Source organism: Colobus angolensis, unplaced genomic scaffold, assembly GCF_000951035.1.
Source record: "Colobus angolensis palliatus isolate OR3802 unplaced genomic scaffold, Cang.pa_1.0 Scaffold80, whole genome shotgun sequence".
NCBI lineage: Eukaryota > Metazoa > Chordata > Mammalia > Primates > Cercopithecidae > Colobus > Colobus angolensis.
In genome coordinates, this window is record NW_012121821.1 from 4,339,705 (window position 1) to 4,363,061 (window position 23,357).

The window sequence follows — 23,357 nt, forward strand, 5'->3', positions numbered from 1 at the left end:
GGCCTCCCAAAAGGCTGGGATTAATGCCCAGCTAATTTTTGTATTTTTGGTTGAGATGGGGTTTTGCCACGTTGGCCAGGCTGGTCTTGAACTCCTGACCTTAGGTGATCCACCCACTTTGGCCTCCCAAAGTGCTTGGGTTACAGGCATGAGCCACTGTGCCTGGCTGAAAACCATATTTAAAAATATTTTAAAATGTAATAAACATTAAGTATCAGGCACTATTCTAAGAGCTTTCCAGATATGAACTCACTTGACCCTATGACAATCTGAGGGGGGGTTCTGTAATCAGACCCATTTTACTGACAAGGAAGCTGAGGCATAGCACAGCTAAATGATTTGCCCAAGGGCACAGAATTTTGGTTCAAACTTAGGCAAGATGGTTCTAGAATCTCTATTCTTAACCACTATGCTAAGCTACCTCTACATTTTCTTTATATTTTTAAAACATTACTCCTACTTCAGCTGGTAACTAAAAGGACATTATAATTGCCCATCATATTTTCCCACAGGCGGTAAACCAAGATGCCAAGTGAAGACTTCTCTATAGCATAGGGCAAAAATCCATGAAGCTAAATCCTGGTGTTCATGGTCTATGTTAATTTGAAAACCAAAAACCTGTGAAACGCTATGCGGGGAGCTTCAAAAGAACTGCTGTCTTGGGAATTCTTACCAACTTTGAAGACTTTGGGGAGGTGTGGTCTGTTTTTCCTTCTCTGAATTCTCCTCCCGGCCTCTAATCCAGAGCCTGTACATGTGGGTGAATTTGCACACACACACCCACCAATGGCAAAAGCCTCGCCGGGATCCTTCCAGGATCCTTGGAGTCGGGGCTCTACAGGGCTATGTTAAAGTGTGATGGTCCACTGAAAAATGTTGTCAAACAGCAAAGTACCAACCTTTTTGAATCACTAGGTCATATTTTAGAGATGATTGTGAGTTCTACCTCTGCAGGAGCAATGACTTTTTCACAGTGTATTTTCTCAAATAGGAGAGAAGAGAATTCCAAACAGCGAGATGAGAATTGCACAAATCCTGCAGCCCATCTCTGCCACAGCTCAAAGTAAGCAACTTTTACTGCTGTATTCTTAAATAGTCCCAAGGATCAAATTATGTCTCTGCTAAAACATTGTTAGGCCTAACTTCCTCACCAAGAATGTGGGCTTTGGTCTGACTGCCAGGTTGAGAGGGCGTTTCTTGAAAACTTTGGTTTGTAGGCACAGTATGTGCTCATTAGATATAAAAGCTGATGGATTAACTAATTCCTTTAGCCTTTCCAAAATAGAGGTTTCATGGAACTATCTAGGCCCATAACAAATGTTTCTGTGATGAAACAAACTCAGGAAACTGTATATTTTCTTTTTCCCTTAAAGTTTCACAGAATGCATCATCTCATTAAAAGCTCCAGAAACCTTACAAAGAAGAAACCTTACCTGGTATTCCCCAAAGTGAGATTTGATAGACTTCTACTGATTTGTAAAAGAGACTCTTATTCTGAGAATTTCTCATGGCTCTTAAAAAGAAGTCACCTTCCCATTGTATAGACTTAGAGACACAATTTGTACTTCTTTTTCGGATTGTTGGGTAAGTAATGACCCAGGCCATTGAAGAAAATGAGGAAACTGTGCACACAAACTGATGTCTTATGTGACCAACATGCACAGAAGAAATGGAAGCTTTCCCCTATCTTTCCAGTGTTCAAAAATCCTATTGCTGAATTCACCTCCAATTCCATGAGATGATATAGAAAGTCTCCATAAAGACCCCAGGTTATAATGTTTACAATTTATTCTGTACCCCTTTTCTCTGGCAATTGATGACTGTTATTATTAATGAAGACATTACAAGGAATAAAAGGGCTTGCCTGCCACTTCTCACCACAAAACCGTGTGGCATCAAACAGAATGAAATCCTTCTGACACTGACAGCTGGAGGAAACCTTGTCACCACAGTGAGTGTCAAGTGTGGTGTGACATCTTTGTGTGTGCTTCCTTTGCACCTAATAACTTCGTTGCCAATACAGACCAAAATAATGAAAGAAAACCTGCTTTTGCTGGCCCAAAGGATTAACTGTACTGTTGAGAAAACTGCAGGAATATTTGACATGAGATCACAATTTTTAATTATTTTTCCCCCAGGATTCTGTATGAAGTATTTTTCTATCAAGGATTTAAATAGAATTACTTTTCCTCACATTGGTCATGGAGAGAATTAAGACATTAACTGTTGATCCAATTTATACTGCCATTTGATCCCATAAGTGCTATACAGGACTCGGTTACTCATGGAAAATAGCTCCTGCCAGATCAAACACTCTCAGGGCCAAAGTCACAAGATTCTGACTTTACATGCTCTGTTCTGCCTCCTTTCATTTTGCCTCTTGGATTGTCATGAACTTCCTGAGCAAGGAGGCCATCCACCATGCAGCGTAATGTCTTGCTAAGAGAAATTAGTACTCAGTCTGCTCAGGTTCCAACAAAGACTTTCTTCGTGAAGATCTTCAAGTGGAATCGAGGTAGGAACTGTTATCCTTTTCAACCCTTGTCCTATTCATTCACACCTTGGAACAAAAACAGAAAGCTGAACTCTGTACAGGGGAAAATTGATACCACATGGCTTCTGATGTATCTGCAACTTTTGGCTCTCATTTGGAAAAGGATGTGTGTGTCATGCACACGTGTCTATTTCATCCCCATATCTGACAAATACCTTTGTGAATTGCTCTGTGGACTATTTGGATGTTAGTGCAGGTTACAAATTTCTAGAGGGCTGGGAGATGTCTTTAAATTTCATAGGTCATGAACACCAGAAGTTTCAGATAAAAGGTCTCATTTTCAGATGAGTATGAGGAATACTTTATTTTCAGCCCTCTCTTTTAAGAGGTGTAAAATCCTTTAGTGCTGAAAACACTTGTACTACCGATAATGAAGATTTATGTTTAACTTTAACTCAGTGTGTTCCTAACTTGACTGTGGAATTCAAAGTTCTTGTAAGATTCCACAGACCAGGTAAGACTTAAAGATTTGCCAACATTCAAAACCTCTGAAAAATAACCCATTACTGGGCAGCTAGGTAATCTCCCTCCTGATTTATCTGGCTCTATTTTCTTTTCTCTACCATCACCAACAGCATCTTTCTAATCCCTCACTCAGATCTTCTCATTCCTCCATTCATTAGAACACCGGTTCATTTCTGCAATAAACATGCCAAATAGGAGTGGCTCAAACAAGACGGGAAGTTTTTTCTGATGTGACAGTCTGTATATTTGCAGTATTTGCAGTCCAGCACCTGAATGATAACAGCAAGAGGACAGAGGCTCCGGGTCCCTCTTTAGTGCCCTGCCATGTGTAGGGTGTTTCCCATCCAGATGTTCCAAGATGTCTTACCACTATGCCTGTATTCCAGGCAATGGGAAGGAGGGAAGGGGAAGGAGAGAGAATTTTCCTTCCTTGCAAGAGGATCATCTGCAAGTTGTGTTTCTGCTCACATCCCATTGACCAGAGCTTTATTGCTTGACCAGAGCTAGCTGCAAGGGAGGCTAGGAGGTGTTTTTGTCAATCTGGTAGCCTTTATCACACTACAATTTTTATGTTAGAGGAAAGAGAAAGAACATTTATTAGGGAATAGCTAACCATCTCTGCTACACCTATGACCTTGCATTTGGCTTTTACAATGATTTTGTGAAGTGAGAATTTTTATCCCAAGTTTTCCACTGAAAAAAGTAAAGCTCATAAAGCTGAAATAATTTTAATATTGTCATCATGTTAAGAATGATGAAGGGTATGAAATTTTATCTGCTTCCAAGCTAACAAGGGAGCCGCCACAATTGTGTGGATTCTTATAGAAGACATAGACTCCTGACTCAGACACAGAGGACTTTATCACTCATGGCACAGGAAGCAGCAACAGCTCCAATATTCATGTTGGTTCTTCTTGTCCCCCAAATCCTGTGGGGCATTAAGAGGTGGCCAAGGTAGATGCTGTACATGCAGTCGGTTTGCACCAAAGGTGAGAAATCCCGAGCTTAGGAAACTACAAGCTTTTAGAGAGGCTATCAGGAAATCTGCCCTACTTTTTCCTTAGGAGGAAAACTTTTTTTGGTATCCTAGTAAAGAAACAAATCTCTCTGCTCAAGAGAGACACATTGCCTCTAAGCTCCAAGAAGTTCACCATACAAATATTCTCAGAAGGCAGTCCCAAATAAAAGTCTCTTTGTTGACAAAGCTTGCAGAAACATGAGAGACCCATGGACATTTTTTCCCCAACACACAGATAGTCTTGCTATTTTCATTACAATAAATGCACTTCTATAAGATGTCTCCCACGTACACTCACCATGCCTCCATCAGGGCAGTTCTCACTTTTTATTGTAATTGTTTACACCTCTGGATCTCCATATTGGAATATCAATTCCCTGAAGGTAGGGGCCATGGCTTTTGCTTTTATATCCCTAGCACCTAACACATTACTTGGAATATGGAGCATGTTCAACAACTATTTTGAAGTATATTAGAATAAGATTTACTTAAGGGATAGAACAAATCAGCAAGCATTACATGTTATTGAATCCACTTGAGGTTCTCTTTGCATGGATCCTAGGGTAGGTGGCTAATTTTTATGATTCTGGCCTCAAATACCACTCCCCTGACTACTGTATTTAAAATATCATTCTAGATAAGTCTAATGATAAGCACTTGTCACTACCTGATACTATTCTGCTTGTTTATTTAGGTATCTGACTCCCCTTCTAGAATAGAAACCCATGACTTCAAGGACTTGCCTATCTAGTTCATGACTATATTGCTATACTCTAAAATAGTGTCAGGCCTAAAATAGAAGTTTCATAAGTATTTTTGAATGAATAAGTGAATGAGTAAATTCAGCAAACATTCACTAAGTTTATACCATCTGCTAGGAACAAAATGTTTTACCGTGTCACAGTGGCCCACAAAGAATATTGTTACTTTGGGCAACTGAAATAATTCCATGTCTGGGTTGAGTTGAGTGGCAGCATCACTTTTGTTGGGGCAATGAGCTTCCATTCCTCACTACAGGTATTGAACAGATGTTTCCACTGCTGGCTTGAACTGGGTCCTGAACACTGCCCTTTCCTGGTCTTGCTGGCAAAGGCATCCTGTGCCAGCAGGCAGCTTCACTGCCTTCTTCTCCTCTCTGAGTCCCTAGGTAGCCATCCTGCTTATCAGGTATCCACAGTTCTGGTAAGGTAGCCTCAGGGAGCCATCTGATTGACTCTGCGGGTCCCACACCTCCAAGGACCCCATGCCCTTCATATGATGCTTAACCCTTTGTTTATCCTTATTCTCACGTGGGCAGCAGGTAGCTATCAGACCCTCTCTCACCTTTCCTTTACGCTTCTTCCACCTCTGTTTGATCTCCTGTAGCAGCCTTGCCCATAAAGTCTCTCCTGTGGCTCCACTGAGAAATTCGATTAAGTATTCTAATACTGCTCTGAAACAAAGTGATCCAATTCAGGTGAGGTAATTTGTCTTGCAAGGTGTATCAATACTCATTTTGTTCATTATTTACCCATTTCCAAAAATGATGTGAAGTGGGAAAATGTCAATGTTGAACAACAAAAGTAGTAAACTCCCTTTGGGGGGAAGATCATTATAATTTGTGTAAATACTGACAAATATTGATATCAATGGTGAACGTGGAGTTGGGGCATGAGGGAAATTAACAGAGGGAAATTACTAGGATATTTTTCAAGCCATCATTGATTCAAAATGAATGAGAGTAGAGCTTTGCATGGAAAATTAAAGACCTAATACTAAAAATAATTATTAAGTATTTTCTCACTTTCATAGATGAAGAAATTACCTCAGAGAAGTCAAATAATTTACCCAGAGTCACAAAATAAGCAAATGACAGAATATTCAAATCCAGGTCTTCTGACTCTACCTCCATTACATTGTCTGCCTTAGAGGTTTCCGAAGTATTGATAAGATGGAGGCTGGAAGAGCTTTAAACAGACCATATAAAGCCAGGTTTGAGTTGGAAAAGCAAAAAGGCCCAAGGAACAGCACAGACCCTGATCAGTGGGGTATCAAATACCAGTGTATTTGTATTTTAAATAACAAATACAACAAAGATTCAAGGTTGCACATGTACCCAGATGTTTCCATTATTGATATATATATATATATATATGCCAATTAAAAATATTTAAATGGAAAAAAATTTGTGTCCACTGTATTGTATAACTATGCTAGTTACAGGAATCGTCTCAGTATCAGTTGTGTATCACTCATGTCAAAGAACCAGGGTCAGAAAAAAAAATCTCCAGTAAAGATCCTTGCAACTCAGAAACACTCTTTCTTCTGGATATTGCTATGAATTAGAGTTCAAAGAAAGCATTTTTAAAAGAAATATGATTTATTTGTTCCTCATGATAAACAATCAAAACATCACATTGTACCCCATAAATATATGCAATTATTTGGTTAACTGAAAATAAAATTTAAAAAGAAATAGAACGAACCTGAGTTAAACCCTGAATTAAATGACTTTTTAACAAAATTCAATGGATTTAGTTTGAGTTCGTGTTTGCCTATGTAATGAATAGAGTATTATTTATGATAACATCCAGAAGAACAGTTCTCAGGGGTTGGCTTCATTACAGTATGTTAATTTAAATTAATTTACAACTATTCCCTACAGTTATTCGTTAGTCTTCCTCTGAAGATTTTCTCACACACACACCCCCACACACCCACCCACACACACCCACACCATCTTCCAGAAATGTAAGAAATATCTTTACCCTCATCCTATCCTATCTTTAAGATGCCAACTTCTAGTTTTGCAGGTAGGAAGGATTAAAACATGAGAAAGAAAAGTAGGCCTAACTTGTCATGAAAGTAAAACATATGATCAAAGCCCATACCAAATGATAATGCCTATATTTTTCCAGATATGAAGTTCCTCTTTTTTGCTCTTAAATGGGTTGAGAAACTATGATAGGTAGTTGGGGGAAAAAGTATTTGGGGCCCCGAGTTTTTCACATTACGGTGTTTTTGCTACTAGAAAATACATGTCTCAATGGTGAATATGTTTTAAAAGGTACCATTTCAATTTAACTAGACCCTTAAAAATAATAGAGGCTCATCAACAGGTGTCATAAAGAGAGGGACAACAAACATTGGGGCCTACTTGAGAATGAAGCATGGGAGATGGAGAGGATCAGAAAGAATAACTATTGGGTACCAGGCTTAGTACCTGGGTGAAAAAATAATCTGTATAACAAGCCCCCATGACACAAGTTTACCCATATAATAAACCTGCACATTTACCCTTGAACCTAAAATAAAAGTTAAAAACAAACAAACAAAAAAACCCCTAGAGGCTCACCTGCTTCCATTCCAAGTGAAATGTCGAAATCTGTATTCTTTTCTCCCACTTAATGAAAGTCTGGCATAAAAAATCCAGAGTCTACTGTAGCATTTTTGTCATGTGTTCTAATAAGGCATTTTTCACACCAGCAAAATCATAGAAAGTGTGGTGAAATACTGTTTCAAGTGAGAGCCATCCTTCACCTGGTATGAAATGACCGTGCTAGATTTTGTTTCACAGCCGAAAATTATGATTATTGCACCTTGTGTATGGGGTTAACCTTGATTATTCTTATTCACTACACCAAGAAATTACCCCAAACCTAAACTGATCCAATTAATAAGACTGCAATTAAAACCAAGAAAAAAATATAAACTTGTTTTCTAGTTCTCAGAAAATATATGAGAAGGAAAATTGACTCCAGAGACACAAATGGCCTAATGGAATAATGAAAATTATAATTAAATAATACCAAGTCATCCTAGGCCTACTTAACTCTATAACTGCCTCCAGGATTATTGTGTCATTAGGGGAGGGAGGATGAAGAAATCACTTTTCAGGATTTCTCAGTGTAAGAGAGTTCTCCAGACTTTCAGAGCCTGAGAAGAGACCAAGAAGAAATAAATATCAGGACAGATGAAGCTGACATTACACCCCTGCCCAGTCATTTCTACTTTACCATTGATAGCTGTGTGCCCAAGGAAATTGACCTTGTACCCTTTATCTTTAATTTCCTCATCTCCAAAATTTCTAGGACAATAGCAACATGAATCACAGAGTTGCTATGAAGATTAAGTATAACCATGTATAGTAAGTGCTATGGGCACTTACTCGGTATTGGATATCACTATTAATATGAGGAAGAGGAAGACATCAAATGGTGTAAAGAGTATTCCAGAACAGCTAAAGACGGTGACAATAGTGAATGCACTGAGCCAGGTGTTAATGGTAGGAGAGTTTCTAGAGAGAGTTGGAATTGCAAATTGGAAAAGCCTCCCTGTAAAATGAATGTGGGACTCTGGGAATGGAGGGAGGAGGTGAAGCCTCAAGCAGCTTTCTCTGTCTCCCATTAAGTGCAGACGCCAGAAAGTCTATCACTGATAAGGAGTAGGGCAATGAAAATGGGGAGAAGCCTAGTGAGGAAAAGGGTTCCCTTTCCATAGGCCACATAATCTGTTCTCCCAGCTTAGCAAGTGACCCAAGGTTGGCCAGGTGTGGTGGCTCATGCCTGTAATCCCAGTACTTTGGGAGGCTGAGGTTGGCAGGTTACCTGAGTTCAGGAGTTCAAGACCAGCCTGGCCAACATGGTGAAATCCTGTCTCTACTTAAAATACAAAAATTAACCGGATGTGGTGGCGTGCACCTGTAATCCCAGCTACTTGGGAGACTGAGGCAGGAGAATTGCTTGAACCTGGGAGGTGAAGGTTTCAGTGAGCTGAGACCATACCACTCCAGCCTGGGCAACAAGAGTGAGACTATGTCTCACACACAAAAAAAGAGTGACCCAAGGTCTCTAGCTTTCTATTTCTTTAAATTATTGTTTAAAAATCATTAGTGAAAAACTACCGAGGCCAGCATGGTGGCTCACGCCTGTAATCCCAGCACTCTGGGAGGCCGAGGTGGGTGGATCACGAGGTCAAGAGATCAAGACCATCCTGGCCAACATTGTGAAACCCCGTCTCTACTGAAAATGCAAAAATTAGCTGGGTGTGGTGGTGCGTGCCTGTAGTCCCAGCTACTCGGGAGGCTGAGGCAGGAGAATGGCGTAAACCCGGGAGGCGGAGCTTGCAGTGAGCTGAGATCCGACCACTGCACTCCAGCCTGGGCGACAGAGCGAGACTCCGTCAATAAATAAATAAATAAATAAATAAATAAATAATCAAATACAAATCATTAGCTACCACACTGATTAGGATAGCTAACCACAATGATGGAAAATAACAAGTGCTAGCAAGGATGTGGAGAAACTGGACCCCTCCTACACTGCTGGTGGGAATGTAAAATTGGCAGCCTCTTTGTAGCACAGGTTGGCAATTCTTCAAAAGGTTAAACATGGGGTTACCATATAACTCAACAAATCTACTCCTAGGCATAAACCTAAGGTCACTGAAAACAGATTTCCACACAAAACCTTGTACAAGCATGTCCACAGAAGCATTACACATAACAGTCCCAAAGTAAAAACAACTCAAATGTCTATCATTGATGAGTAGATAAACAAAACCTAGTATATCCATACAATGGAATAGTATTTAGCCATAAAAGGGAACGAAGTCCTCACCTTAAAAACATTATGCTAAATGAAAAAAGCTAGTTATAAAAGGCCACATATTATATGATTCAGTTACATGAAATGTCCAGAAAAGGCACATACATAGAGATAGAAAGTAGATTAATGGTTGCCAGGGGCTGGGGAAGGAAGGGTTGGGGATTGTTTGCTAATGTGTATGTGATTTCTTTTTGAAGTGATTAAAATGTTCTGAAATTAGATAGTGATTATGGTTGTACAACTGTGAATATATTAAAAATTATGGTGTGTGCTTTAAAAAGGCAAATTGTGAATTAGATGTCAAAAAAGTATGAGGAAAAAAATCAGTATCCCATTTAACAAATCATATTAAACTAAATTGAAGGCAAATAAAAGCCAAGGTTTTACAAATGCTTTAGTGAGCCTACACAAGTCATTCATTCCTGTTTCTTAATTTTCCTCAACTGGAGAAAGAATAGAATCACATTTGCCACCTACATTTGTGATAAGACCTGAGTACATTTTTTAAATGTGTTTTTCAGCCAAAGGTTATATACAAATACTGGGTGTTATTATGAAACTGGCAACACTGAACACTGGGTAACTTTAAATAGAGTCACCATGTGGCAGTTGAGTCTTAAACATATGCACTGGTGTTCATTTCTCACAGCAACTGAGTGGCCCATTGGATGTACCGTGGCTCTGAGTGGGTCATCCATGGGGGCAAAGCTTGGGATACACACACACACAGTTTTCAGATTCAAGCCCTAGTTGATTCCTCTAGTTATCATGGTGTCCAGAATATTAAGTTCTGTTTTCAAAATAGGCAGCCCACAAAATTGTCAACTCTGATGATCCTTTTAGAAAATAACCTAGGGCACTCGTCATCGCACCCGGAAGAAGGATGGTCCTTAAGAGGTGCTGTTCACATCCCTTTTCGTGCAATCAAAAGATCTTGATTCCCTTCCTTCAGATTTCTTTTAAGGAAGTAGAAAGAATAAGATTCTGGAATGTGGAAAAGGTAACTACCCCCTTTTCTTGATGGCAAATGTTGTTAGTTTAACCTTCTATGGAAAGGAAGGGCCATGTAGGAAGTGCAGTGAATCCTCAGTTCCAAACAGTCATTGCAAACTGACTGTCTACCCTTAACTCACTGTAAACAAGTGCATTTCTAACAAAATAATCTGCCTGCACCTCACTTGTGATTTACACAAATGAGTTTGGGATCCACACAGTGTAGAAGCCAAAGCAGGGAGACAAAACCACTGTCTACTCTCTCCACATTCTTTGTCCCAACTCCATCCCTTGCTGCTGGGCAGGTGCACAGGGGAGAGGGTATGTGCACCTTTATAGGGTGGAGAAGCACACACCTGCTTCCTGCACCCCCTGGTGTCTCTCAGAGCCACCAGCCAGAGAAGAAGTAAAGCTGAATTGCATGTTGCACTGAAAGGGCCAGGATCTAGTGACCCATCTCTCCACTCCAGTCCTTCACTCCCTTCAACACAGCTAAAGAAGTGGAAATGAAAAAGAGGCAAAGACTGGTATGGAAATTTAAACATAAGCAATGAATGATTTGTATCTTTATGGAAAATTTTGCCCTTCCCACATTTTCCTCTTATCTCATAGAAGAAGGAATCTCCATCATGACTCTCTCAGAAACACTGTACAGGCAAGATCCACCATCTCAATTCCTCTTTATTTGCTCTTTTTTATGGAAATGGGAATAATAATCTGATTGGTTAATTTGCCTCAAATCAGGAGACTGGATTCTGCTGCTATCTAGGGTACCTGGAAGCAAATAGGGGCTAGGTTTGACAAACGCTGGATGTCTGTGTTCAGTGATGGTGGACATCATTGGTGGAAGGCTTCCAACCTTCATGTGAGAAGCAGACCAAGCACTGGGTTTACAGGTTGGAGATGAGAAGCTACAAGGCAAGCAAAAACCAGCAGCCAAGGGTGGGAGTAGAGAGAAGAGGGAAAGAAGCAGCGTGGAGCTATTCTCGATTATGTGACTTGTATACAGTTTATAACAGACTAGCTTCAGCTGGATTGAACAAAAAAACCAAATAACTATTTTAAAAACAGTTCTTTCCCACTCCCAAAAAAGTTTGAAGATAGATGAGCCAGGATGTGTAATGTTCTCCACAATCATCAGGGAATGAGAATCTTTCTGTTTTCCACTCTACCTACTTGGCCCATAGCTTTTGTTTTCAAGGTCACTTCAAGGTTGAAAGATGGCCTCTAGAACTCTAGACATGGCACTGTGTCCCAGGGCATTGGGAAAATAGAAGGAGCCAGAGGAAGGACACGCCTCCCGGCTGAATGAAAGTTACCCTGGGAACCCCACCCACCAACTTCTGCTTGCATTTCATTGGCCACTTCCAGCTGCCATGTAGATTGGGATGTGGAGTCTTATCTGGACACAGTGGTGGCCTAAATAACATCATATGGGGTCACAGTGCATTAGTAAGGAAGAAATGGATGCCTGATGAGTTCCAGGGAGCAATCAGATTAACCACATTGGCTCCTATGGGGAGGAGAAAGCAGAAGATAGAGAGGTTAAGACTCACTCCATAGTACATTCATGAGAGATCAAAAGAATTAACAAAATTTTCTTTCTCTGTAATCTAAAGGTGAGCAGAGAATTAAGGGAGTTCTCTGAATAAATTAAGACCATTACCTCATTGCAAATACGCATACACACTTGCAAAAGTAGACCCACTTTTCAGGGACAAATGCCAAGAAAAGAACAAGATTAGAGAGGAAAAGGCTTCCTTCTACAGCTGTATCTTCCCATAAAACATTGTGGGGTGTGTGTGTGTGAGAGAGAGAGAGAGAGAAAGAAGGAGAAAGAGGGAGAGAGAGTAATGGAGTAGTGGTACTATTTTATTCAGAGCAAGTTCTCAACTTTCTGTGTACTTTTATATGTATCAACACACTCTAACCCTACTGAGTTCCCATTATAAAAATTGATCACCCAGGTTAGGGCACAGTTTGTTCCTGTGCAAGGACATTCCCAAAGAACAGATACAGGGAGGGCAGCACTTCCTCTGGGTCTTATCACTAAGTTAATGGTCAGAATTCATGCTGTGGAGTGAACAGCCCATCACAGTCTGAGGCATTACCATGGAGGATAAGCTTTAGGGAACAATGGGGTAAAGACAGACCAGACAGGACAGGCCGTCCGGAACACTGCCCAGAAAAATTCCCACCACCTCTGCCAGCTCCTGAACTGCCCGTGTAGGGAGATTTCTGCTGTTACACAATCAGCTGGCTTATCTTGTCTGCATGGCATGTTGAGAGAAGGCTGTTTAGGGGCCAGCTAAGTCAGTTTCTCTGGCTGCTGAAATAGCAGCTTTCATAAAAATAGAGTTACAAAACTAATGTTAAAGCTTGGGCTGCATACTGTCTTTTTAAGAAAAATAATGGATATTATAAACAAGGAACAGTAAAGGTTTCGGGGAGAAAATACAATAGAAAAGTTGTCCTAGCACCCTTTGGAGAAGGTAATGGGACTCTCTCATGACCTTTATTTCAGAATTGCTTTGTAATTCTGGTAAGACAGACACTAAATTGTCATTTCTGGACTGTATAGACATGCTAAATTGTCATTATTGGAAGTATACACACACACGCAAAAATGGACCCATTTTAAAATGAGCAAATACAAGGGCCAAAATGTTTGATTACAGGTTCATGATGGACTCTTTTTTTAATTACACAAATGTTCATATTTTTCTAACGATAATTTCATTTGAAGAAAAGTCAGTTGATAAATTTTAAGGTTGCATTTATTACTCCCAATGGTTTTTGAAAAGTGTTCATTCAGCCTAGGTGTCTTCAGGGTATCAGCTTTTGAACTCAGGGTTCTGAATCTTGAAAGCATAATGGTAAAAGTCCTGCTTTCATGTATTTAAGTGTTCTCAGAGACTACAATTGCCAATATAAATTTGAAAAAGCAAAATTTACAGTACCATCGGTTTTTGTTAACAAATACTGTACGCAAATCCACTGTAAAACTGTCTTACGAATATTTGCTTAACAGTGTTCTACAACTAGTAGTTATCTTTGAGGTGCCCAGCAAAGAAAACGAAATCCATCCACTTTGTGCCAGTCAGTAACAACCACAACAGACCAGCTGATGTTGTTAACAATGCCCCATTAGCTAAGGATCAGAAATTTTGTGATATTAGTTTCTGGGATCATTTCAGGATGGAATTAGACTGACTCATCTCAGGTCCTGGTGCTCTCTTAATTCTTTGGTCAGTAGGAATTAGTCCTACCAAGCTTTATCTTGGTCATACCCAACACTGTCCTCAAGTGTAAGTTAAGCGGCCCTAATATGGGATCCCATTTGTCAGAAGTTTTCTTCTCTGTGCTTGGCTAAACTCCCATTTGCAAAACGAGCTGTTTATGCAATTTGATTGCTTTTAAGAGCTGTCCCACCTCCAAATGCCGCCTCAAGGGGACTCAGTGACACCAACTAAGAGGCATGTGAGTGCTAAGGTTTAGAGTTGCCCGTGTTTGCTTTCTGATACAGGAATGCCGGAAGAAGCTGAGTGCTGGATGAAAGTGAAAGAGATTATCAGTACCAGAAAGCCAGCTCTTTCCTTCTTCCCTGGAAATGGAGTTGTCAGCAGCCGGTTCAAAGCAGACATGTGAGAAAATCACCATGTCTTTCTATTTTAATGGAAATGACTTAAATAATCGTCTTGCAGTAAACATGTTTTAAAAATTGATCTTTCTGGGGTTGAGGGAAGCTGGCTATACTAAATGGGCCATAAGCAGGGAGTCAGCTGACTTATTACTGGTTTTACCACTTACTAGACGGGTGACCCTGATCAAATTTTTAGACTGTCTAAACCCTAAGTTTTCTCATCTCTAAAGTGGGAGTCTTGCTGGATTACAGTTTTTGAAAAAAATGATCTATAGGCAGCTCTAAAACTCAGAGTAGAGTGCTTAATAACTTTTCCTTATCTCCCCTCAAGAGGAATATTCATTAGTAAATCAGAAGATGATGTTATTAACTTATAGCATGCCCATAATCCATAGCATACATACAGGCCAAATTGTACCTGATTTATCCAATTGCTTAGACAATGGTTTTAAACCTGATTCACATGGAACCCTTCCTAAAAGCACATTGCCTCTCCATCCCAGGAGGTTGAGATTCTTTCAGTTTGGCAAGGAATCTATATTTTAACTGTATTGATAATTTCAAAGTATGCCAAAGTCTGAAATCCTCTTAGGTTAGGAACAGGTCAGTATGAGAGAAAATAGTCATTTTGATTTACTCTAATAACTTTACCATTTAGATTAAAAGATACACCCAATCCATTAATAAAAATGTTAAAACTAGGTTTTTTAAACTCTAGGTAAACATTGCCTGAATCCTTTGGTGCTTCAATTTAGCTAAACCATAAAGTAAGCAGAAACTATAAAGCTTCCTGACTGTAAAAATGGTAAAATTCTAGTTCAAATGTCATGCCTCTCTGGGAAACCTCCCTGTAAATCTCATCGTCCTCTGTGGAACTCATCAAGTCCTCTTTTTGGTTCCTGGATAGTAGCAAATTATATTTAGATGTTTTATCCATGGCCACACCAATTGTGAACTTCTTGGGGGATAGACATGTTTCTCTCTCCTCCTTCAACAAAGCATCAAGCACACAGTAAACCTGAACAATGTGTGCTGATTTTCACTCTGTTACAGGTTTCCTAAAGTGATTTACCACTTATTTTAGAAAATTGTGGACACACAGAAGATTTAGATGAAATTACTGGTAACATTTTACATATTTGTTTGAATTTGGAAGTACATTAAACTCTTTAAGAAAAGATGTTTCCTAATCTCAAGTTATTTCTCTCAGGAAAGAAAAACACAGTAATTTGCCTAAAAGCTTACCCTTAATTTAGGTGTTGATTTAGCGTCTCCTCTAAATACAATCCCCCTTCTCTGCTGCGTAACTGTTTTTAAAAGGATTGGCAATGGATGAATGAATAATAAACAACTCCTTTTACAAACATTTGAAGACCCCATCCAAACACATACACACACACAACATAAAATCTTTCCACGTCAATTTAGTAAGCCCTTAATTTTGCTTTCTAAGCACACAATATTATAAACCACAAAACACACAATCAGTTTAACTCCTGCTAAAATGACATGAGAAGATTCTACTGAAACGCTTGGGAAACTGGTAATTGTGTGCTGAATTTGCTATAGGCTGCATCACTAGAAGAGCTCTAAGTAGCAACGGCAGCAGATGTTGAGCAGTCACTTTCCTCAATTTGTCCCTGTCCTTAGGGAGCTCACAGTATGTGATGAAGACAGATACGTGAACCATTAATTGCCATATAAGGCAAAAAATGGCACATGGAAGAATATGCAGCTGTGTTCTGGGAACGAGGCAAAAAGAACTGCCTGGGGTCACGTTTGACAGACTAGAAAACATTTGATCTGCCTTGAAGGATGCATAGGAGTTCACTCAAAGATATTCCACTAAGAAAGGTATTATGTTTATCCAGCTTGCTTTTCAGGTCGTTCAGGTTAAAACAGGCTCTAAAAATAGTTTAACAATAAAATATATGAACGAAGGAAGGACTAGATGCAAACAGCCCAGCCAGTACTTTTAGACCACATAAAGTCCAGGTATGCTCATGAAAATGCAGGCAGCAGGATGTCCAGTTTAATAGGAGAGGAAGAAAAGCAAGGGCACATAAAATAGAAAGGATTTATTCATTTTCCCCCAATAAAGACTAAGCACCTTCGCAGGTTCTTGTTAATTCATGAACTTTCCAATTCTTATTCCAGGTACTCATCCTGCTATTCTAAAATAGCTGTTGCAGATAACGGGATTTTATGTAGGCCACATGACCTTAATTTTTATTTCTGCCTCACTCAGCTCAATGTCTACTCAAATTTGTTGGTCATAAACCAGGTATTTAATTAGATTACTTAGCGACACCTAGTGACAGAGATCGGAATCAAGTGCTATTTTAATACAGTGGAGTATGTGCCTCTGTTATTGTCATGCTTTAGCCCAAGACAGCCCTCATTATTCCAAGTTCTCTTTTTTAACCTATTTCATTGCAATGATACTAAAGCAAACCCATGCCCAGTACGGCCTGAAAAACAACTAATTAGAGAGAAGAAGTGAGAAAGAGAACGAAAAGGGAGAGAGGGAAGGAGGTGATTGAGGGACTGGGCTGGAATCGCAGAAGACACAAGACCAGCAATGAGGGCTTCTATTTTTATGTATTTTTTTGGCTGTGTTCATATCAAGAAAGGTAAGACCACCTGGAAGCGGAGGAAGCAATGAGAACCAGGGGCAGTCTAAAGAAAGGCTCAATTAATATTTTGTCTCCGTCTTTTACACTTGTATTTGAAAGGGCAGAATAAACACATTTATAATGATTTTGAAATTCAAGATACATCCAAATTTAAACGTTTTTAAACAAAAGACAGTACTTATTGTCATAAAGTATAAAATGCCTTCCTCACTTTGCAATTCCTGTTCTTGCATCGCTGTCTATTCATCTTTTCATATCAAATTTTTTCCCCACTAAATGGATCTATTCAGATGGAGTCATTACTGAGTTGGCATTGCTCTGAAAATAAGCTGATGATTTGCTATCAGCAGTATGTGCTATCAAAAAAAATCAACCAAAGTAACAAGCAAAATAAACATAGTAATTAACATGTTAAAAATCAAAATATAAAAATACTAGAAGATAATGTGAGTCATGTGACAGTTTTAAATGGGTTGAAGGTGCTAATTCTAGGCAAATTCCATCCAAGGGTTCAGCAGGAATCACACAAGAAAGCACTGCTACACATTTTTGAGAAAATACAGAGAACATGAACAATGATAAAGGACTGAATTCTGAAACAGATTTTTAAGAATGCAGACAAGTGAGCCCTCAACTGTAAGCATGACACCGGCACAGCCAATTAAGCAGTGGTCTTTCCTTGCTGTGGTCCAGCCCCTTTGCCATCAATGGGTTCACACCCTACAAGTTGAGACCCTTTAGGGCTCTGGGTCCCCCGAAACATAAGGAGTGACTTGCTCCTTGGAGGTGGAATCCACAGATTATGTTATACAAAATAGCCCTGATTCCGAGGCCAGAGGTCCCAGTGGGCTCCACTGTTCCCAGGGTGCAGACATCGCACTGGACCATCAGTCTCCCTATTTTCTCCCCCACCAGTTAGCCATTATGTTTTATTGTACTTTTACAGACATTTATATAGATTTCTACCATCCCATTGCATTATAATAATTTGTCATGTCTGTTTTTCTTCTGTTAAACTATGACTTTCATGGGTGGAGTCATGCTGTGTAGTCTTTGACTACTAGCCCAGCCTATTTAATTGTTAATTAAATGTTAACTGAACATCTAGTATGTGCTGTGCACTGAAGTGGGCTTTGGGGATACAATGAAGATATATGTCCAGGCCTCAAACTACTTAAAATCTGGTGGAAAACACAAGGAAGACATTACTTCATTTTGGTATGTTTTAGTAAGTGCTAACATGGGGGTAAGCACAGAGTTCTGGGAGCAGAGTAATGCCACTGGATTTATAGTTTGTAAAAGAGTTTGGGAAGGCTTCCTGGAGGAGGGGTTGAGGAAAGAGCATGGGAAGGTCATTCTGGGCAGCACAAAGCCTCAAAGACATAAACTAGCACAACATACACTCTCACATGAGATCTAGTGGTCTGTCTGATGCTGATCCCTTCCCCTATAAACCCATTCTCCACATTGTCCCCAGAGTGGTCTTATCAACGTGCAGATATGCAATATGAAGATCTTTCCATGATCAGGTTTCTTTGATGCCTCCCCATTACCTGCAGAAAAAAAAAAAAAAAAAAATCAAGCTTTTTTTTTTTCTTTTATTTTTTTGAGATGGAGTCTTGCTCTGTCACCAGGCTGGAGTGCAGTGGCACAATCTGGGCTCACTGCAACCTCCACCTCCTGGGTTCAAGTGATTCTCCTGCCTCAGTCTCCCGAGTAGCTGGGACTACAGGCACGTGCCACCATGCCCAGCTCATTGTTTGTATTTTTAGTAGAGATGGGGGTTTCACCATGTTGGTCAGGATGGTCTCAAACTCCATACCTCATGATCTACCTGCCACGGCCTTCTGAAGTGCTGGGATTACAGGCATGAGCCACCTTGTCCGGCCAAAAATCCAGCTTAACATAACCTATAAATCCCATCTCACCTCACTGAGCCTAGGTGCCCACTGTGATGCAATGCAGTACATTGTACAAAATATTTTTGGATGAACAAATGAATAAAAGTTGGATGGCTCATGAATTGTAGACAGGAAGAAAATAGCAAGAATACAAGAAGCTTATTCTATTTCTATAGGCCATAATCCTCCCATACCATCCTCACAGGGCTTTATCAGGTGGCCAAAAAACATTAGAGTAGTCAAGGGTCAAAACATTATTAATGATAAAAGTACACTTTAGGTTATTTCTTTCTTTGCAACTCACTTTAGTTTGGAAATGGCTTTGAGTATTTTCCATGTATTTATCTTAGTAAAAATCCATAAACTAGAAATGAAGGAGATGCTATGGAAACCTCATTTTTCCAGAGAAAGAGATGAACATTTAGAGGTTAAGGGACTGACAGAATGTCATAGTTGATAACTGGTAGAGCAGAAATTTGAACCCAGGACTGTCTAACTGTAGTACCCATGTTCTTAAATATTCAGTGTGCTGAACAGATCAACTTGATGTAAGCCCAACATGGATCAGGAGAAGGGGGCACTAAGGCTGTATAGTTATGACATGAGGACTTGCTCCCAAAGGAGCAGCAACCAGAATTCTAATCTCTCCTGTTGCAAGCCCAGGCTCCATGTGAACCAGCCTCAGTATCTATATGCAGGAGAATTCAATCCAGCAGCTGGGGTGCAGAATTGGAGGCAATTCAAATATAAGCGGTCTTCAAGGTCACATTAGTACTTGGGTCATGGTTTCAAGGGACATAGCTATGTGAATTTGTGTCTCCACAGTGAACTGGGACTATGAAACCCAAGGTTTGAGACACAGAGGAAGGGGCTAGGAACCAGCACCACCCTCCCCATACATCATCAAGCCAACTTGAAATTCAAGGAACTGCAATAGACAGAAAGTCAGTAGGAGAGTCCAGTTCTGTAGGCACCAAGTACACAGGGGCTGGTAGAAGGCTGATTTAGTGGGTACCTTGGTGTTGTCATTTGAATGTCTCCCTGAAAATTCATATGGTAAAACTTAATAATTAATGTGATTAAATGAAAAGGTACAGGGGTGAATTAGTCTTGAAAATGGAGCCCTCATGAATGGAATTGAGGGCCTTATTAAAAAAGATTTGAGGGAGCTATCTCTTCCATTTTGCCTTCCACTTTCCATCATGTAAAGACTCAGTGTTCAAGGTGCCACCTTAGAAGTCTTCAACAGACAACGACCTTGCTAGCGCCTCTATTTTAGACTTTCCAGCCTCCAGAACTGTGAGAAATAAATGCCTACCATTTATAAATTATCCAGTTTCTGGTATTCTCTTATAGTGGCACAAGCAGACTAAGACATGAGGTGAACCAAAGTGGTTGCAAGACACCAAAATACCAAGCTTATGGCAGCAAAACCAATACTAACTTCCACCTGTTGAAATGTGGCATCTACTGGTTTCCCTATCCTGGTAACATAGTCCAGAAAGATGGGATAGGGCTAAGTCAGGTTACAGTGAAGGATTCAGCATCTATGGCTGAGAAAGGCTGAGAAAGGCAGAGAATGACAGTGAACATTGTTGGTGTTTAGCCAGAATCTCCCCCACAAAAAATCCCATGAAACGACAGTGAGGTTTCAGGTGGGTGTGGGAGATATTCTGGGGAGAAAAGAACTATTTTATGGTGTCCTTAAATAATATCTGTGTAAAAGGTCCTTATTTTTGGAAGACCCTCTGTTACCTGTATTTTCAACAAATGGGTCCGAAACCCCGCCATATTAACATCGTATTGCACCATAGCCAGATGCTACAAACGATGAACTTTTTTTCACTTTTATGAGCGAACATCACAATTACTTTAAAAAAAAAAAAAAGCAAGAAGAATTTTCATTCCTTGGAAAAATTCGTAAAAACATTATCAATAAGATGAAAAGATTCAGAACACATTTACTTGTATGCAGAACACACACTGAGGACCGAAGCATTGGCTAAAATGAAATACACCTGTAAACAAATGTCTTAGGGAGAGTTTATAGGTGGTCAGCTCCACTGTGCAAGGTATACAGCTCACACCCTCTTTCTGAATAGATTTTTGTCATAACTAAAAAGGTCCGATTTTATCTCAAAACATGTTAATACATTTTTAAAAGGCTTGAAATAGGCCAAATTATAATTACATATATTAAAATAGCACAATAATTTGCTTCACAAAAATACTAATGAAAAAATATCTTAGGCCTATCGATTAAGAGAAGAAATGTTTGACACATGACTTGAAATGGGGGACGTAGATATTTTGGTATAAGCTTTAAAAGATAACATATTAATTTCTGGTTCTACAAAAAGACTGACATTAACACCCATCCTATTCTATTCCACAGAATGCTTTGGTACAACTTCAATAAATCCTTATGTACTTTAATTTGAGCCACAAATCTATGTTGCTGCATGTTGCTTTTTAAAAGAGTGAAGTCCGGGGTTAAAGCCAACCCCTCAACTCTTACATCGTGTATTCACAACTACGTCTTCTGAAACCATGCAAGTTACCAGCATCAATGATTGACCTTAAAATTATTCTATTTGAGCAGCAAATTATATAAAAAAAGATGCTGTGCAATTTATGATTAGTACAATTGCTAAAATTTAAAGTAGCTCAATTGCTTTAAGATATAAAATTCAATATCTCCCTGTATTTATATAACATCTAATGAATACTTTATCTTCTGAAAGAGATAATCCTCTGTCAAGGAACATATTGCAGTTTTCCTTATGAAAAATTAGTTTGAATATAAGTTCTCAGCCTAAAAATCATTAAATTTTAATAAATCACAGAATTTTAAATTCAGAAAGGACCTTGGAGATCACTTAGTCCAACTTATTCTTTTCAGACAGGACAAATGAGGCTAATAAAGGGGAAATGACTTGTCCAAGGTCACACAGTAGCAGAGGCTAGACCCTAGCAATCTCAACAGCAAGATGTCTTGGCAAGCTATCTTTCCAAACTTCTGGTTTTGTTTGGTTTCATTGATTAAATTTAAAAACCTCAGGCACACAGCAATATGATAAACATAGACTTTTACTCCAATTTTAAAGTCAGAACATTAAAATGATTCCTGAGAGTTTAACTACCCGCATTTTATTGAGAATGCAGTCAAGAGTAAATTATGACTAGCTATTGTGATTATCCTCAAATACACACAGAAATTACCTTAATGTATTATATGGGATGGAATAAATTTTGCATTTCAGGTATGTATACTGTGGCAGCTTTTATTTATATTATGCTTGCCTGTAAAGTATTATAAGCATAACACAAATTTGACCTTTAATTCAGTATCTCATGTATTAATTAAAAATAATCAGGTAATTAGATACCAAGTAAACAAAACTTTAACTCAAAATCGATTTGCATCCTTTACTTTTCTGAATGCTCCAGAACAGAGACATCATTCATTTGTTCTTGTTTCTTCCAGATATGCGTACCATCTGCATCTAGGACATACTATAAACTTGTAAACCACGTTTGAGGGTACAAGGACAAAAATCAGATGCATGTTCATACTTAACAGTCCTACCTTCAACCGGTACCTTTTCTTAAATAATACTGGACAAATAGTACCATTTTGTTAATTATTTTTTGGTCAAGAGGTTAATATTTTCAAATTGCGTAATACAATTAAATATTAAAATAAAAACATACGTTACATTATATAGAGATTTAATACCAACCTTTAAATCCTCTTACCAGCAAAAGATAGTATGTTTTATTCCTCAGAATGGAATCTGACCTGTACTGTCTTTTACCATGGAGTTATTTTGAATGAAAACTTGCTTGGTTGAATGACAATATACAGTTGAAGTATTTTGTCACCATCAATGTTAGAAACAGCCATCCGTATATAAATATATTTACATAAAAATAAATTTTTATATAAATATAAAATTCCATATATAAATATACTTTTTGAGACAGTCCTGCTCTGTCACCTAGGCTGAAGTACAGTGGCATGATCTCGGCTCACTGCAACCTCCGCCTCCCGGATTCAAGTGACTCTCCTGCCTCAGCCTCTGGAGTAGCTGGGATTACAGGTATGCACACCAGGCCCAGCTAATTTTTGTATTTTTAGTACAGATGGGATTTCACCATGTTGGCCAGGCTAGTCTCGAACTCCTGACCTCAAGTGATCTTCCCACCTCGACCTCCCAAAGTGCTGGGATTACAGGAGTGAGCCACCATGCCCAGCCACAAATATACTATGAAATGCATCAAGTAGGATGGATTATAGATTGATGGGGGAATGATGGATGCATAGATATGTGGTAGTGCAAGTAAAGTAAAATGTTCATAGCAGGATTGAGATGGTGGGTACTTTAATGTTTACTCTAAAATTCTTTCCACTATGCTGTATGTTTTAAAATTTTCATAATGTGTTGGAAAAAAGAATCAGTGGGAAATAACATATAAGCTTAAAAAATCATGGGATTTCTTCAAAATTATTTATCAGCTATTTATTGTCTACAGTTTAAATAAAAATCAAGGATGGCTTT

At 39.1% G+C, this 23,357-nt stretch overlaps 1 long non-coding RNA gene across 1 annotated transcript in view; it reads left to right on the plus strand.

Moving 5' to 3' along the window:
- The first annotated feature begins 2,362 nt into the window (after nucleotides 1-2,362).
- The window catches only part of LOC105502647, a 37,501-nt gene continuing 16,506 nt past the window's right edge, over nucleotides 2,363-23,357 (plus strand). The window contains exons 1-2 of the long non-coding RNA XR_001000370.1: nucleotides 2,363-2,515; nucleotides 5,403-5,515. This is a non-coding gene — a long non-coding RNA (uncharacterized LOC105502647). The remainder of the gene's footprint in view (nucleotides 2,516-5,402; nucleotides 5,516-23,357) is intronic.